At 41.5% G+C, this 16,203-nt stretch overlaps 1 protein-coding gene across 26 annotated transcripts in view; it reads left to right on the forward strand.

Annotated features, from left to right (window-relative positions):
- The window catches only part of PCBP3 (poly(rC) binding protein 3), a 96,290-nt gene that overhangs the window by 12,545 nt on the left and 67,542 nt on the right, over positions 1-16,203 (forward strand). The window contains exon 1 of one of the 26 annotated variants that reach the window (XM_042445679.1): positions 5,876-5,994. The exons of 23 other annotated variants lie outside the window; for them this stretch is intronic. The gene's annotated coding sequence lies outside the window, so the exon portion shown is untranslated. Of the gene's footprint in view, positions 1-5,875; positions 6,001-8,352; positions 8,455-16,203 lie in introns of those variants that run through there. 2 more of the 26 variants (XM_042445681.1, XM_042445682.1) reach the window with 2 other exon arrangements.

Below are 16,203 nucleotides of genomic sequence, written 5' to 3' on the forward strand. Positions count from 1 at the left end.
CATTTTACAAGCTTGTTTGCAAGAATGTCATGGGGAACTTTGTCAAATGTGTGAGTTTGATATATTCTGAGGAAAAGCACTGTCTTTGAGATACTGACTACTGTGCATTGCATAAAGTGATTATAGTAATCAATCAATTTGCAACCAGATTAAATCGACTGCTATTACCTGCCACAATAGATCCATTAAATCAATGAGATTTAAACTGTTGATTTGCCATTTAGGAATGGATTATTTGGGTCTAATTTAGTTGGAACTAGCAACTGGATTTATGCCTGAAAACTGTTCTACACATTATAGTATCTTGATAATCTGTCTTGTCTACTTTCTACAGAATCCTAGGATTTGTTGTTTTGTGAGGAACCTAACAGTTCTCAGAGAGAGGGGGACTAGAACTCTCTAGCAGGGAATTCTAAATTATTTATTTAAATGCCTTAAAACAAACCATGCCTTATGAGGAAAGAGTTAGGGAGCTGGGTATGTTCAGCTGGAGAAGAGAAGGTTAAGAGGTGAGATATGATAGCCCGGTTTAAATATTTGAAGGAGTGTCATATTGAGGATGGAGCAAGCTTGTTTTCTGCTGCTCCAGACAATAGGACCTGTAGTAATGGATTCAAACTACAGGGAAATAAATTCCACCTAAAATTAGGAAGAACTACCTGATAGAGGATGCAGTGGTTCAAGTGGTTAAGATTCTGTTGATTGCAAGATCGGCAGGTTGGCAGTTTGAGGTCTGGGAGCCACATGATGGGGTGAGGTCCCATCATTAGTCCCAGCTTTTGCCAACCTAGCAGTTTGATAGCATACAAATGCAAGTAGATAAATAGGTGCCACTTCAGTGAGAAGGTAAACAGCTGTTAGAATCCTGAATCCTAATCCAGGGAATAGTCAGAGTGTGGGACCAGAATCCTGGACAATCAACCAGTCAGCTTGTTTAATGAAACAACAGAACTTTATTGAAGGTTCCAAGATCAGCCATTCCTCATCACCCAGCTTCTAAGCTGAGACTGACCCCTCCCAGCAAAAGCAATGCATAAGTCCCCCTAAGCCAGAGCACTCCACCCCCAGCAAAAGCCGGCGCAGCAGGACCCCTCCTTCCCAGCACTAGTTCCCATCCTCCATCCCTATCCCCTGAGAAACGAAACTGCATTCCAAGTCTCTGCAGGCCAGCCTCACAAGGACACTAGATAATTCACACCTGGTCCAGCCTAGCACTACATATCACCATCTCTACAAGCTATGCTAAGCGCAACCCATCTCCCAGCATCCACAGTTAGAATACATCTGGTAGAATACTTCAGGATTCTAACAACAGCGTTCTGTGCAATCGTGCTGGCCACATGATCATAGAGCAGTCTCTGACAATGCTGGCTCTTTTGCTTTGTAATGGAGATGAACACCACCCCCCTATGATTGGACACGATTTGACAACCTTGTCAACAGGAATACCTTTACCTTACCTGATAGGAAGAGCTATTTGATGGTGGAACACACTCCCACAAAGTGTAATGGAGGTTTTTAAACAGATGCTGGATGGCCATCTGTCAGGGGAGTGCTTTGATTCTGTGTTCTTGTGTTCCTGCATGGCAGGGGGTTGGACTAGATAGCTCTACCAACTTTATGATTTTATGATTCTATCTACAAAACTAAGGATTCTGCAGGATGGAGCCATCCTGTACCAATGATTCCATAACAGTCAATCAACCATCAATGAATCCACAAAATGTAATCATTGGCAGGGCTCATTGGAATTGTGCTGATTCTGAATAAGTGCATTTTATTTCCACAAAAACAGATGCAATTTTTTTAAAAAAAAGCTAGTCTTAAAGGTGATGCTACATTTCATTTTTCTCTCCTCCCTTCTTTTTATGTATTCCTAGGTATTCTTACACAATAACGCAATTGTAGTCATCCATTAATGTAATCCCATGTTATCATGATCTCCCTACTACCCTGTTCCAAAATATTATTGATATTTGGGAGAGAATCCCATTACATGGGTATGTGGCATTAGTATTTATCTGAATTCACTTTCAGGGAGAAGGGAAGGGCAAGAGGTTGTCTGTAAATTTGAGCCCTCATTCTCCCCATGATGAGAAAAATTGAAAACAAATCATTAAAAAATCCAGCCAGGACCATGGCACTCATGGTCCATTTTTCATACGCCTCCTCTACATTTATCTCTTAAATTAATCCCTTTCCATAAACGATCATGAAAATTCAGGAAGAGTAATAATCTCATTCCCAGAGTCTCATGTCAGTATTGGATTCAACGCATGTGGACGAACTTGAAGCTTAATCCAGACAAATGCCCACGTTTTGGTGTGAACAGGAGAGCATTTGCACAGTTAAAAGTTAATGTGACAATTGCTCCAGATCCTGGATATGCTAGAGCTGGTCACAGTAATGCATATCTTATTAGTCATTTACCATTTGAACTGCTGTAATGTGCTCTACATGGGGCTGTTATTGAAAAGTGTTTTGAAACTGCAGTAGGTCCAAAAGATTGCAGCCAAACTGTTGTCTGGGCTGGTTACAGAGCCCCTTGTTATAACACTTTCACTGGTCATTGATCTGTTTCTGGGCACAATTTGAAGTGCCGATTATGACGTATCAAGCCCTACTTTGATCCAGGCTATTGGTGAACTGTATTCCATACAAGCTTGCCTGAGCTGTAACATCTTCAGGGGAGGTACTTCTTTGAGTCTCATCACCCTCAGAAGCACATTTGGCAAGGATGTGAGAAGGGCTTTCTTGGTGGCTGCTCCAAGGCTTTGAAACTGCCTAACAAAGCAACCCTACCTGCTGCCCTGGTGACAGGTAAATATTTTTCACACTGACAGACTTTTGTCAATTGATGGGTTTGATGTATTTTTCTAAGTAATGTGCTTTTAAAATGTATTTCAATTTGTGTTTTAAATTTAATTTTGTTTTAAATTGTGCTTTTATTTAATTTTGTTTTATGGTGCACTTTTTGTGTTTTAATAGTATTTGTCTTTTATTTGACTGTTGCTGGGAACCACCTGAAGTTCCACTTTGGGTACAAACATGGGACAGAAAGCCAATAAATAAAATAATTAACAAAAATCACAAATAAAAGGCAGGACAGAAAAGCAAGTGGTACATATATTTTCAAAGTTCATACAGATTCCCATGAAGTGGCCATGATAATTGATTATGAGGAAAACAGCAAAGAGGATTATGGCACTTTATAAAGTAAGAAATCTATTGTTGTCTGAGCTATTATGGATCAGAAACCACTTCATATAGAAATTTAAAAGAAAAGTATCATTAAAGAAACTGGATTTGAATCAGGCATTGTTTTGGATTATCCTGCTGTCATCTAATAATTAAAATTTGAGGGGGAGGAGCACAGAAAGAACGCCAGTTCTTGAGATCAAATGTGCAGTCTCATATTTAAGAAAAAAGTTAAATGCAGTGAACCAGTGCTAGAACTAATGGCGACCAGCTCACTTGCAATGCAGACTTTCCTGTGTTATTTCTGTAGTTTGGCATAAAGGATTAAAGGAAAAATTATTGCCAGTATGCATCCTGCATTTGACTGAAAATGCTCAAAAGTCATTCAGCTGATGACGTGGGTTACAGACCTAAATAAAACATATGCCAAAGAAAACTTGATCATTTTTAAAGTGCTACAAGTGTTTTTGTTGGTGTTGCTGCAACAGACTAACAAAACAAACTGATCCACATTTCTGAAAAACAAGGGTTGATGTATGTGCTGAGAGCCTACATCTTTGGAGGCCGCACATTTTCCAGAATATTTTATCAAATTATATTCCAAAATAGATTTTGGGACACCATTCCAAAGTTCTGTCATGTGGAAAGAAGTTCTTGGATCTTCAATGGGCCTCTGTTATTCTTTAGCAGCATGTACAGAAGTAAAATTTCACACAGAGAAATTATTTTTCCTCCAGTGACGTAAATATGTAACATGATGAAAGGTTGGAAAAGGCTGCTCATGATTCAAATGCCTGCTTTACTCTGGTACCCATTAAAAGGGCGTGCGTGGGGCGGGGAGTGGGATAAAGCAGGGAAGCAGACAACAGCTTAGATGGATTAGATGCAGACTTATCCTATTTGGCTGGACATTTCATAGAAAAATCACTTACCATATATACTTGTCTGTAAGTCAACCTCATGTATAAATCAAGAGCAGGTTTGGGGGCCAAAATAATGGATTTTGATATGACCCATGGATAAGTTGAGGGTAAAATTTAGGAGCATGTAACAAAGGGTCTAAAGGATGAAGCAAAGGAAAACAATGTCAAAATTCTAGCAGGCATAACTGTTTGTGTTCACACTAAAGGCTGACTGGATGACAGAGTAAAGGGGGATCAGAGCTTCCAGGACACATTATACTCTTGCCTTTAACCAGGGGATGGTTCTTTTTTATAAGAGTCAAAGTGCAGTATTTACACTGGACCGTGGATAAGACGACTCAAGGTTTTTGAGATAATTTTTGACTAAAATATATATATATATATATATATATATATAGAGAGAGAGAGAGAGAGAGAGAGAGAGAGAGAGAGAGAGAGAGAGAGAGAGAGAGTAGTCTTCTTTAGTCTTCTACATAGATGCAGTTTTAGTAACAATACTTGTCCATAATCAAATACATGGTCTGGTGCAGAAAAGAGAGAGAAGAGACAATAATGGCTGCAGGTCAGAGTGATGCAGGATGAGATGTACAAAAGCAAACAAACCAGGAAGTTAACAAACATGTGAACTAGAAATTACTCTATGCATGAAAAGGTTATCTCTAACAAAGGTGGCAGAAACAGCTACTGTCCCTCTAGGACAGTGATTGCCAAAGTGGGCAGTACGCCCTCCCTGGGGTGATGGAAGGATCCACGAGGGTGATGAGGGAAAGGGGGGGCAACAGGAGGCTTTCAGTCAAATTATTGTTGTGCAGGAAAGACAAGGAGAACCAGCAGTGGGGAACATGGTGGGGATGAGGATTATATTAAACCTCTTTTCAGGGTCCCCAAAAAACCAATGCACAGCCTTGCTGATCATTTTGTGCAGTGGTATCTCCCGCTCTTTGCCTGCCCATGTGAGTTCACTCTCTTACCAATGCCTTTTGCTAGCAGTGATAATTGGGGCAATTTTGTGAGGCTTGGGCATCGCTTCCATGGCTCAGTGCGGCACCAATTTGGGACAGACTGGAGCAAAAAATTAGACCACATGGTGGTGGGGGAGAAGTGGCAGCAAAAAAGGAGCTTTCACATTTGGGACCCTGCTTAAGCTTTGTGAGCTTTGCTGGGACCTGAAAAGCTGGCTGGAGTTGCACTGCTGCTCCTGCTTTCTTTTTCCAGACAGGCTGAGAGAAGAGGCAGCAGAAGAAACTATTTTTTGCAGGAGAGTAGGCACTTGAAGCTGTGTAGGGAAGACATGTCTCTGGGGAAGGAGTATCTGAGCTTGATTCTTGGAAAGAGTCCTTTGTCTTGGACTCTTGTGGCTCCTGTAGTTAAAATCTCTCCCTTCCCCGGTCCACACCAGTCTCCAATCCAGAGCACATGGCTTCTGTAAACCTCCAACATACACATTGGCTGCACCTTTCTCTGCCCTGATGAAGGTTTGAGAGTCCCTCCTCTCTAGGGAGAAGCTTTTCCCATGCACCTGGTCACCCTGAGAGCAGCAACTGAGCAACTATCTAAGCAGCAACAAAGAGGCCTCTTGTCCACACTGGCCTTTGCTGCAAGGCTGATATGGGTGGGAGGCTTCTCAGTTGCTGCTTAACCAGTTGCTCAGTTGCTGCTCCCAGGATAACAGGGCTCAAAGGGAGCAGCAACTGAGCAACCAGTCAAATAGCAATGAAGAAGCCTCTTTCCCTGCACCATAGCTGCAAGACTGGCACAAGGAAGAAGCTTCTTAGTTGCTGTTCTGCCATCTGGTTGGTTGCTGCTCCCAAGGTGGCTGGGTGCAAAGGGTCCAGCAATCAAGATTGGATGTTTTAAATTTGCAGTAGAAAAGGTAGAGGTAAAGGTTTTTTCTTGGCAATATTGACTAGTTGTGTCCAACTGTAGGGGTTGGTGCTCATCTCTGTTACTAAGCCAGTGTAGCAAGTATTGTCAGAGGCAATTCCATGGAGAACAGTAGACCTAATATCAAGAAATATGTGCTGGGTGGGTACTAGGGTTGCTGCCCAAAAGGAAAGGAGACTGTAGCCCCAAAAGGTTTTGGGACCACTGTTCTAGGGTATTAAGTATATTCTATATTCTAATGAATGTAATATAATATAGTATAGTCTAGTGAATTCAGGAGGCTATTTAGTAAGGAAGAAGGTATTGTAGAGCCCCATTTACCACTGTTTGTTATCTTGCTCACTGCCAAGTCTAGCTGCTAGCAGCATATAGTTCCTGAAATGTTTCATTTTACAAGCTAAAGGCCAAATGTTGCCTTTTAGATATTTCCCAACCAATTGAGGGTCCACAAATGGAAGCAATCATGTTCTTCACATTTTGGGGCATATGGGGTGGTAGTGTTTTGTTAAAAGGAAATCTAGAGAAATCATCTTCTTTATTTGAAGCACAGAAAACTAGCCAGATAAATGCCACTCCAAACAGTGGTCCATGGACCAGTGCCAACCTGCAAATCATTGGATGCCAGCCCATAGCAAGTTTCCAGGAGAGAAATAAACAGTTGTAGGCAGTGGGCACAAATATGGTACCTTTCCTTTGCACATGGGGTGAGTTGCTGGTCCCCACATCAGATAACTTGAGATGAACTGAGCTAGGCAACTGCTTCTATTTCAGCTCCTCCCCTGGTTTTGGGCATTCATTTCCAATTGCATATCTCTCTTCATATTTGGTGATACTTACAGAGGTCCCTGTCTGTTTCCTTTAATCCTTCAATACTGAAACTTCAGATCACAATGTCTCCGCTCACCAAGGCTGACAGTTTACATCTCTCCTGGTTTATTGTGAAGTAGGGCCTAACCAGACCAAGATTCAAATCAGTGTGTGAAAGGGAGTGACATGGTACACAGAGAAGTGTGTGCTTTAGAGTTGTATGAATTGTAAACAGAGTATTTGCATGAATGTCTTGAGGTGAATTAATGTTCCAGTCTTAATGTAGAAGCCAAGAATAGTCCAAGACATTTTTCTGACATAAGAAGAACAGCGGATTGTCACGACACACCTTACCACTCAAAAGGCATAGTTACCCATGGCTGACTAAGTTTTCTTGGTATCAGAGACAGAAAATCCCACAATAACCTTACATTTCAAAGCTACAAAGAAATAAAAAAAATCTAACAACTACAACAAGACATTACAAATAACAATTTGCTGAATTTTTATGGCACAGTTTGATGTAGCTACCCCACTTTGTCTAATGGTAGGGCTGGTTAGACCTTCCCTAGAATGCCTGGGTGGCTTACTTATTTATTTATTTTAAAATAGTTATATCTTGTGCTTTGCTAAAGACTTCAAAGTAGCATAGAATAAAATAAATTTTACTAATTTAAAACAGTACAAACAATACAAAAACAGTATACTGTAGTGGTTTGAGTGTTGGACTTGGACCATCGGAAGCCAGAGTTCAAATGCCTGCTTAACCATGGAAATCTACTGTATGGTCTTAGGCAAGTCATACTCTCTCAGTCTCAAAGGCAAACATCCTCTGAATAAATCATACTGGGGAAAACCCATGCATGGGTTGCAGTACGTCAGAGGAGATTATTGCATCTGGAAATCCCTCCAGGATAGATGCGAGATTGAAAACTCAAACACAGGTGTTATCACACGCAGCTGTGGCCGTGTGAGTGCAACCTGTATACAGCCTGGACCCCAGCTGCGCTTATCCAGCAGCTCCAGAATGACAGCAATGTTGGTGCAAGTTAAGCTTCTAAGGAAAGGATGTCTCAGCATGGCTGTACTCAGAACAAGACACCACATGGAAAAGACCTGGAAAAATTACTCTTGGGGAAATGCTCCTAGAATCCCTGAGCCAGCAAGGCCATCAGCTGGAATTCTTGGACTTATAGCCTTCAGAAGTTGTCCCCAGGTTCTGCCAGGTGGATGGCCGTCACACCTCACAGCTGGGATGAAGCAGATGCTCTCATGAAGATGTCTCTCATTGTGACCCAGGCAATCCCTAGTGAGAATGCCTCATTCACTATATTCAGAGGAGTGTCTTCCACAATTTCTCTTTGGCAGCTGGTGGCCTTCATGTCAGAGGGGTATTGCATCAACTCTTTTACTGCAAAAATTTGCTGAGCATTTGTAGAAGATCTCCTTTAAAGTTTGGACTAAACCCCAGAGTGGATCTGCTGCACCAACAGCAAAGCCACCAATTGTCATTGTAGTTTTTTATAAGACAATTGATAGTGTGAGCCTCAGCCTTCAGGATTCATACAGAGATGTATTTTAAATGTGTGTTGTATCCAGGTCTACAGTTTAGTGTACAGGTTACTCTCTTCACCTAATTTAGGTATGTCTGCTAGTTAAGTTTCAAAATGTGTCCTGTTCCAAGTTTTTATTGTAGGGCTTTCTCTCTTTCCCCACTCCACCCTACAGGGCCATAATTCACTGCGAAGTCTTCCTATAGAATTAGAAACTCTTTAATAAGCTCTGTCAGTTTCTGCTAGCCTGGGCCATACACTGGATGATGTGGGAACTGAACTGTTAAACACAATAAATCAAAGCTGTATTCTTTGTTCGCAAGCTCTTCTTTTGATAGGCATATAAATGGGGCAGCTGAGGCTTCAGCCAAAGACATTTGCCAGCACAGTAAAGTAACCTAGACACATCTTACTGAAAAAAGAATTGAGGGCTATTCTTACTTAAATAGGTTCTGCTAACGCAGCCTTAGGCAAACCACTCACGTTCTGAGCCTCCTGCACCTTCCATATGCAAATACAGATGATGATGATGATGATGATGATGATGATGATGATGATGATGATGGATAACCTACCTTACAGGGCATTCATAAAGAGGGCATAATATACATCATCCTTAAAATTGCATTCTGAATATTCTACAGCACTATATAAATGCTAGAGTCATTTGTACTTATTTTTATTCTTAATTGTTTATTATTTGTTTAGGTATTTATATGCAATACATTACTAAGAATGAGTCTGAGGAGGAGGAGGAAATGCAGAATGGATGGCTGCTCAACTATTACGGAATGGCTGTTTCATTTAAGTATCACATCCTTTGGTAGCACAATTTAGTTAAATATAGTAATGTACACTTCTGTCTGAAAAAGCTGTATTTAAAGGATTACTGACCCAGGGAAAAAAAACCTCCCTCCTTCCTCATTGCTATCTCGACTTGATCATGATATGCTACATTAAATCATAATCCTGAGTTGTTCACTCACTAGTGCTGCTAACATGCAATGCTTATAATCACAGGATTAGAACCAAATCAGAGGAGTGTAAGACAACATTAAGCTGGAAGAGTTCCCTCAAAAAAACCAAAAATATCTCCAGCCAAAAAGACGGGGGTGGAGAAGCTCATGGAAATCAATGCTTGCAAGTCCACTTAATTTTTATGGGGAAGCAGCCAACAGATGGAGACTTTAGGATGCTGATGCAAGCTTACTGATAGCCAGAGTATGAGTGTATCATTTGCCAGGAAAGCAGCTCCCCTGAATTTACTCCAGTAGAAGCTCCTGTGCTATCTGAATCTTCCCTGGTTTTACTACTGGGAAACAACAACAACAGACAATCCTGGAGTTGGGTAGGAGTGAACCCCATGGGGAGTCCCTTTCTTTACTCACCTCCCAAGAAAAGAGAGCCCCAAGACACTGAGATGCCCTCTCATTACACATACATCTTGCAACAAAAGCATCACAACCTAACAGATAACACTGGAAAGGATCACGTATTGATTGTGAACCGGGTCACAGCCTCATAACCTCCCACTTAAAATCACAATGAACTCCTGTTGGAAACACACCTAGCCTTGGCTGAGAATGGGCTGCTGGGACATTAAGCTGATGCACTCATTGCCCCTAACCAAGTAAAGTATTGCCAAAAGCATGTAAGTTGTCAGAGGGGGGACAGAAGAAATCCAGTGCTAAAGTGGGGGGGGGGTTGATTCCCATCCCACACACACCTACAGCAGCAACTTATACTAATGAGACCTCCCAAAACCTAAGACCAATGGATGGCCTCCCTTGTGATGCCACAAAGGGAGGATCCTGGTGACATTTTTAGAGATGTATCCACCTCTGCCCTTCCTTTCCCCAGAACTCTCTCAGCTCTTCACTTGAATTCAGCTAGATTGAAATAGCCCTCTAAGTAACATCACTATCTTAGAATGGAGTTCCTATAAGAACGCCTTTACTTTGTTTCTTGAAGCTCTTGGTGTCTTTGCTCCTTAGTCAAGATCTCTTACTGCTGCACACACTAATGTTGATAGTTACAAGATGGAGCACACACTAATGCTAATAGTTACAAGATGGATAATTCTTTTAAACACCAACCACTGTTACACAGAGCATGCCATTTAGATATAATACAGATTTTAAAAAGTGCACACTTTTCAAGATACCACTCTTGCTCTGAGATTCCTTCTCTTCACCCTGAGGTTTGTGAAAGAGAGACCAGGTCCTGAGACTCAGGGCCAGGGCCTAAAACAAGGAAACTTGGGCCCATTACAAACGTGCCGTTTTGTGCATGCGGAGCGTGCACTAGGATTAGAAAGGGGCGGTGCTTCCGCACCCCCCTAACCCTAGTGCACGCTCTGCACGCACAAAATGGCGGTGGCCGTTACACACGGCCGCCGCTATGAGGACGTCACGACCGCGCCGCCTCTATACAGGGCAGCGCGGACGTGACGTCCTCGCTCCGCACCAGGGTGCATAATGCGCCCTTTCCGCGGAGCAGGAAGGAGCTCTGTTTCAGAGCTCCTTCCTGGTTTGGTCTGCTGGGCGCAGCCTTCAGACGGCCCCTTTCTCCTCCTCCCCACCACCGCGGGGTGTCCTTGGGGCTTGAAGCCCCAGGGACACCCCTTTCCAGGCTGCGGAGAAGCAGCCTTTTGCCGCTTCCCCGCGGCCCAGAAAGTGGCGGATCGGGGCCTCAGCGGCTGCTGTTCTGACCGCTGAGGCCCCGATACTCTGGGGAAAGGGGTGGGTACAGCCCGCCCCAAATGGGCGGTTTGTAACCCGCCAAAAATTGGAAGATCTAGAAGCCCCTATCTACAGAAATGTGTGGCCTCTGTAGGCCAGTCGAGATAGCATCTGCCTGTTCCATCAGTGATCCCAAAGCTTCTAGAAGTTAGGAATGAACAGTGAAATGGAAGGAGCAACTTCTTGCCACAACCACCTGACCTTAATCCAATCTAATTCAATAAGATGTCCAGGTTCTCTCATCAAACACTGTGGTCAAGCCAAATGGTTTGATCCCTTGTATCTAAAAGTAAGATTTAACATTTGTTTCCACTGAATGTCATCTTTTGAATCTTGATTCCATCTTTTATGGCATTTGCAAATTTACAATGACCCCCAGGTCATTCATGAAAAAGGTGAATAGCACAGGGCCTGTGGCATTTGTCTGGAGGACTCGCTCCAAGAGGATATTAAGCCATTCATTATCATTCTTGGTTGCATGCCAAACCTCATCTCTTGCCAACCGAGTTTTGGCTAGATGAAGCTTTCCAACTGGACAATATCTGTGAAGAAGTCAACTGCTCCTGTGGTGTGGGTGTGTTATTGAGGGCATAAGTGTGCATATCCAGCAGTGTGAAAGTTTCTTATGAAAAATGGGGTAAAGCATAGGGGCTATGCTGGTCATGTAAGTCTTTCTGACATGACTTACATGATGCTCATATGCACACATTATTAACCCAGGCAATATTTCAGTCAGGGATCACACCTTGCTGCCTCCCACACTCTGCAAATGGAGTCAGGCTATAAATAGCTTCTGAAAGCTGATCAGGCTGTAGCAAATCTCAGTTCTGACCTGAGAAGCAGCTTCCCTGGTTTTCTAACACACACGCACGCACGCACGCACGCGCACACAGACACACACACACTTTTCTTTGCATGAATAGCAACTAGTAGTGAAAGATGTAGAGTAGGCAATCTCTTCCAAAAACAAGATATGCCTTGGTACACACATTACTATTCCATCTACAAATGCACAGTTCAGCTTTGGCATGTGCCAAACATTGGGCCCTTATCTAACGCCCTTCCTCCCCTCAGAGTGGATTGTTGTTGAGGAAATCGTGGACTGCTGAAAATAAAGGCTATTCCCATATCCCAATAGATTCTTGTTTCACTTTGTATTTCTGAAAAGAAGCAGTGCTAAACAAATATTGCTAGAAGCGTTTAGTTGTTTTGTTCTGATATAACTGGGCACTAAAATGCTGTGTAAAATGTATAAGCAAGTGTAAAATGGTGCACATTGTGGAAAATAATCTCAGTTTCACATGTTGACTGATGGAGATCTGACATGGCAGCATCTGACCAAAAAGGGTACATTGGGGTTGTGGTGGATACCTTAGGGAGCATACAGCCATTCTGAAAAGGCAAATTCCATGTGTGATTAGTGAAAGAAATGAAAATAAAATTGCTAATAATATATTGCCTGTGTATAAATACATGGTGTGACTACACTTGGAATAAATGTATAGTGCCAGTGACTGCATGTAAAAAATAGCATTGTAGAGCTGGAAAGGATAAAGAAAAGGGCAGGCAAAACAAGGAAAGATTTTGACATTTTGGGCTACTGAACTCAGGAGATATGATACAGATGTGTAAAGTTATTCAAAGCATGGGGAAATTGAATAATAGTAATCTAAGATAATACTTGAACTCAGTATCATCTACTGAAGCTACTGCATCTGTTGTAACCTTAAAATTGCAACTGGTGCCCACATTCTGGGCATTCAGGGACAGTATTGAGGCAATTTGGCTTCTACTATGGTTTTAATTTTGGCTTTTAATACTTTAACTACATCCTTATCTAACTACAATTTGGGCTCTTTTATTCATTATCTGTATCTGTAATTAATCTACCATTATGTACCTCTGATTGGTTTCAGAAAGATCACCAATAAATAAATGACAGTACTTCTTAACAGAGCACATTATTAAGCTGTAGCATTTGCTACCCAGAATGTAGTGATACCCTCTAAAAATCAGCTTTAAAAGGTGATCAGACAAACTTAGGTGAGATAAGGCAATCAGTGGCTACACTGAGTCCTCATATATCATCTCTAGTAACAAAGAGAGCTTGCCTCCGAATACCAAGTACTGGCGAGCATTTGCCCCATTCAGGCCCTACCTTATCCCATATTGCCTTATTCCCTGTGGACATCTGTGGCAACAGAATGCTGGATTGAACAGATCCTTTGGGATGTTGTTTTACTGTTGGACTATGGCTCTGGAGACCAGGGTTTGATTCTGTGCTTGGCCATGGAAACTCTTGGGTGACCTTGGGCAAGTCACATGCTCTCAGCCTCAGGGAAGACAATGGCAAAACACCTCTGAACAAATCTTACCAATAAAACCCCATGATAGTGACCTTGGGGTCACTGTCAGTTGGAAATTACATGAAGGTACATGGCAACAATTATTTGAGAACCAATGGTTCTAGCTTCCAGCCAAGGGAGAATTTTACCAGGTGTCTCCTTTGCATTCTAATCACAGTGCTTTGAGGAGGGATGTGGAGCCTTCTATAGTGTTTCCTTATCAGAGAGTGATCCTGCTTTTCTCTAGGGGGTCTGTGGTGGTGGCAGCAGAAGCAGCACTCAGGGCTTTTCAGGGATGGCTTTACTTGAGAGCGAGTCTGAACTGGGAGACATGTGTACCTGAAGCACTATAAAAATCAAACTATGGCATTTTTTAAAAAACAAAACAAAACCACACAATGGCATCTGGAACTATTCTGGCTGTTCAACATAACTTATAATGTATATAATCAATAATTCAAAATTTTATGTATAAAATGCTATTACATTACTTCTATGTGCTGTTATATGTACTGGTTATTTCATAGCTGAAAAATGTATATAATTATGTGATAGCTGATATTTCAGAGTCATGTTTAAAGTAATTGCAAATGTGTTGAGCCAAGGCTTCCTCTTAATTAATTGCAATATATGGAACAAACTCGCCTCATTTAGAAAATGTAGTATAGAATGATTGTTACATGAAAAGTGGTCAGAGGAAGATGTGGACTGAAAATTATTGTGATACAGTCCTCTTTCTTGATGTATAGCTTGATTCTATGCAGTGTTAGGCACATTTCATGGACTGGGCTTGGATCTGATCATAAATAAGCTATGTTTTCAGAGGCCAGAATGACTCAACAGTGTTGCTCTGCCTTAATTTTAACTCTGGATAGGAAGCATTCTATGTCCCATTGGAAGGTAAAGCATCACAGATACAGTGTGCTCTGTGCTACTGTGAACAAAGCCAGGGGAAATTTTGGTACAGATGGTCTATTTTATATTAATTCCTGGAGTATAAATTCTCATCCCCATATAGCATATAGAACCTCAGAACTAATTGCCCAGACATGTACAGAATTGAAACAGTGGAATATGCTGTCAGGTCAGGGATGGCTCATGAAATGAACAAGGAGGTTCCTCTCATCATTTCAGGGTGAGTGCCCGATGCTTCAGTCCATGGGCTGTCATTATCTCAAGGTAGGAGTTTGTAGTACAATCCTATTATCACTTATTCTGTTGCTAACTACAGCTCTTAGGATCATGTTAAAGTGTCCCAAAACACAGTCACAGATGGTGCTCTTAAACCATATCTGTTACTGGGCCTTGACAGTGCAAAGAGAGAAGCCAGCATCGCCACTGGCAATAAACCACCATCTCTTGCTGCTAGGTTTGCTGCTTATCAGTACCTACTTCACTGCTGTAGGTAGTTGGTGAACTATTTACCCTCTTGTTGACCATCAGAATTGGTGGAATTAGGTTGGAATATATAATGGTAGAAGTCGGTTTTGCCAATAGTCCTGCCTCAACTCAGTGGTCACAAATAACTGTTGAAATGTAAGCCACTGCTTGAGCTATTGGGGGGGGGGGGGGGGGAAAACCCACAAACCCAAATTAAAGGCATAAATTTTTTTTTTTTGAGATCTGATAGGAAAATCTTGGTAGCCATTCTTAACCATTTTCAAGAACAAAAAGTATGTATTCACATTATGTTGACACGGTCAAAAGACATATGAAGCAAACTATCTTCCTTTTTATTATTGGAAGAGTTTTTTGTTTCTTCATTTCATTTTCTAAAATTATGTGGGAAGGAAAGGGTATATGCTTTCCAGCATTTCACAGATGAAAACTGGCATATATTTGGCCAGTTTATTTTTTGCCTTATCCTTCTAGGAAGCAAAAGTTTCCCCTCCTCTCTCCTCTGCTGAGCTGACTGAGTGCAAACTACTTTTGCACTTTGAGCACAGATTGCAATAATTGAAGTAAGTTGAGGACAAAGAAGCAAAGTGGAAGGATGAAAGAAAAAATGGGACATTTTAAAAGGCAATTGAGAAAGTGGAGTAACAGATGATTAATTGGGACTGTACCTGCCAAATTGGGATAGTTGGAGGATGTACTATTATGTATGGATAATATATTTATCTGTATGGAGCACTGTTAAACTGGATAAAGATTTTGAGGTAAAGGTAGTGAGAAAGATGATATTGCTGTAGCCTCATACTACAGACTGGCCAGCCAATCAGAAGATATGGACAGCACTTTTCTTGAACCTATTACAAAACTTTCATGGGGCCAACAACAGGAAAAAAAATGGGATTTCAACTACTCTGGCATCTGACTGAAATCAAACACTGGTAACAATGGAACATCAAGCAACCTTTTGCCTTGTTTAGCTCACCAAATTCACAACTGAAACGAAGTCATTTGCTATCTTGAAACCAATCCTGAACAGCAGGGAAGAACTAGTTGATGAAATGAATGGCAGGATCCTTGAGGGAAAATGACTATGTCATTTTGAAATGTATGATAGAGGCTGAGAAAACATACCAAAGTTGAGTGTGCTCCTTGAACTTTGAGAAACCCATATTCAAAAATCCCAGAAAAAAATCTAGATAGATTTCAGACCTGTGCAATCAGTTTGGCTGAATCCCAAAAAATGAATCAGGCCAATTTTTACCATGTCCAGATTGGATAGATGAGTCTGATTTAGTTCTGGAGTTCATTTCGGAGTATTCAAGGAATTCAGGCATTAAAAAATAAGCAGCAAAAGTCC

This window comes from Sceloporus undulatus, chromosome 1 (genome assembly GCF_019175285.1).
Source record: "Sceloporus undulatus isolate JIND9_A2432 ecotype Alabama chromosome 1, SceUnd_v1.1, whole genome shotgun sequence".
Lineage (NCBI taxonomy): Eukaryota > Metazoa > Chordata > Lepidosauria > Squamata > Phrynosomatidae > Sceloporus > Sceloporus undulatus.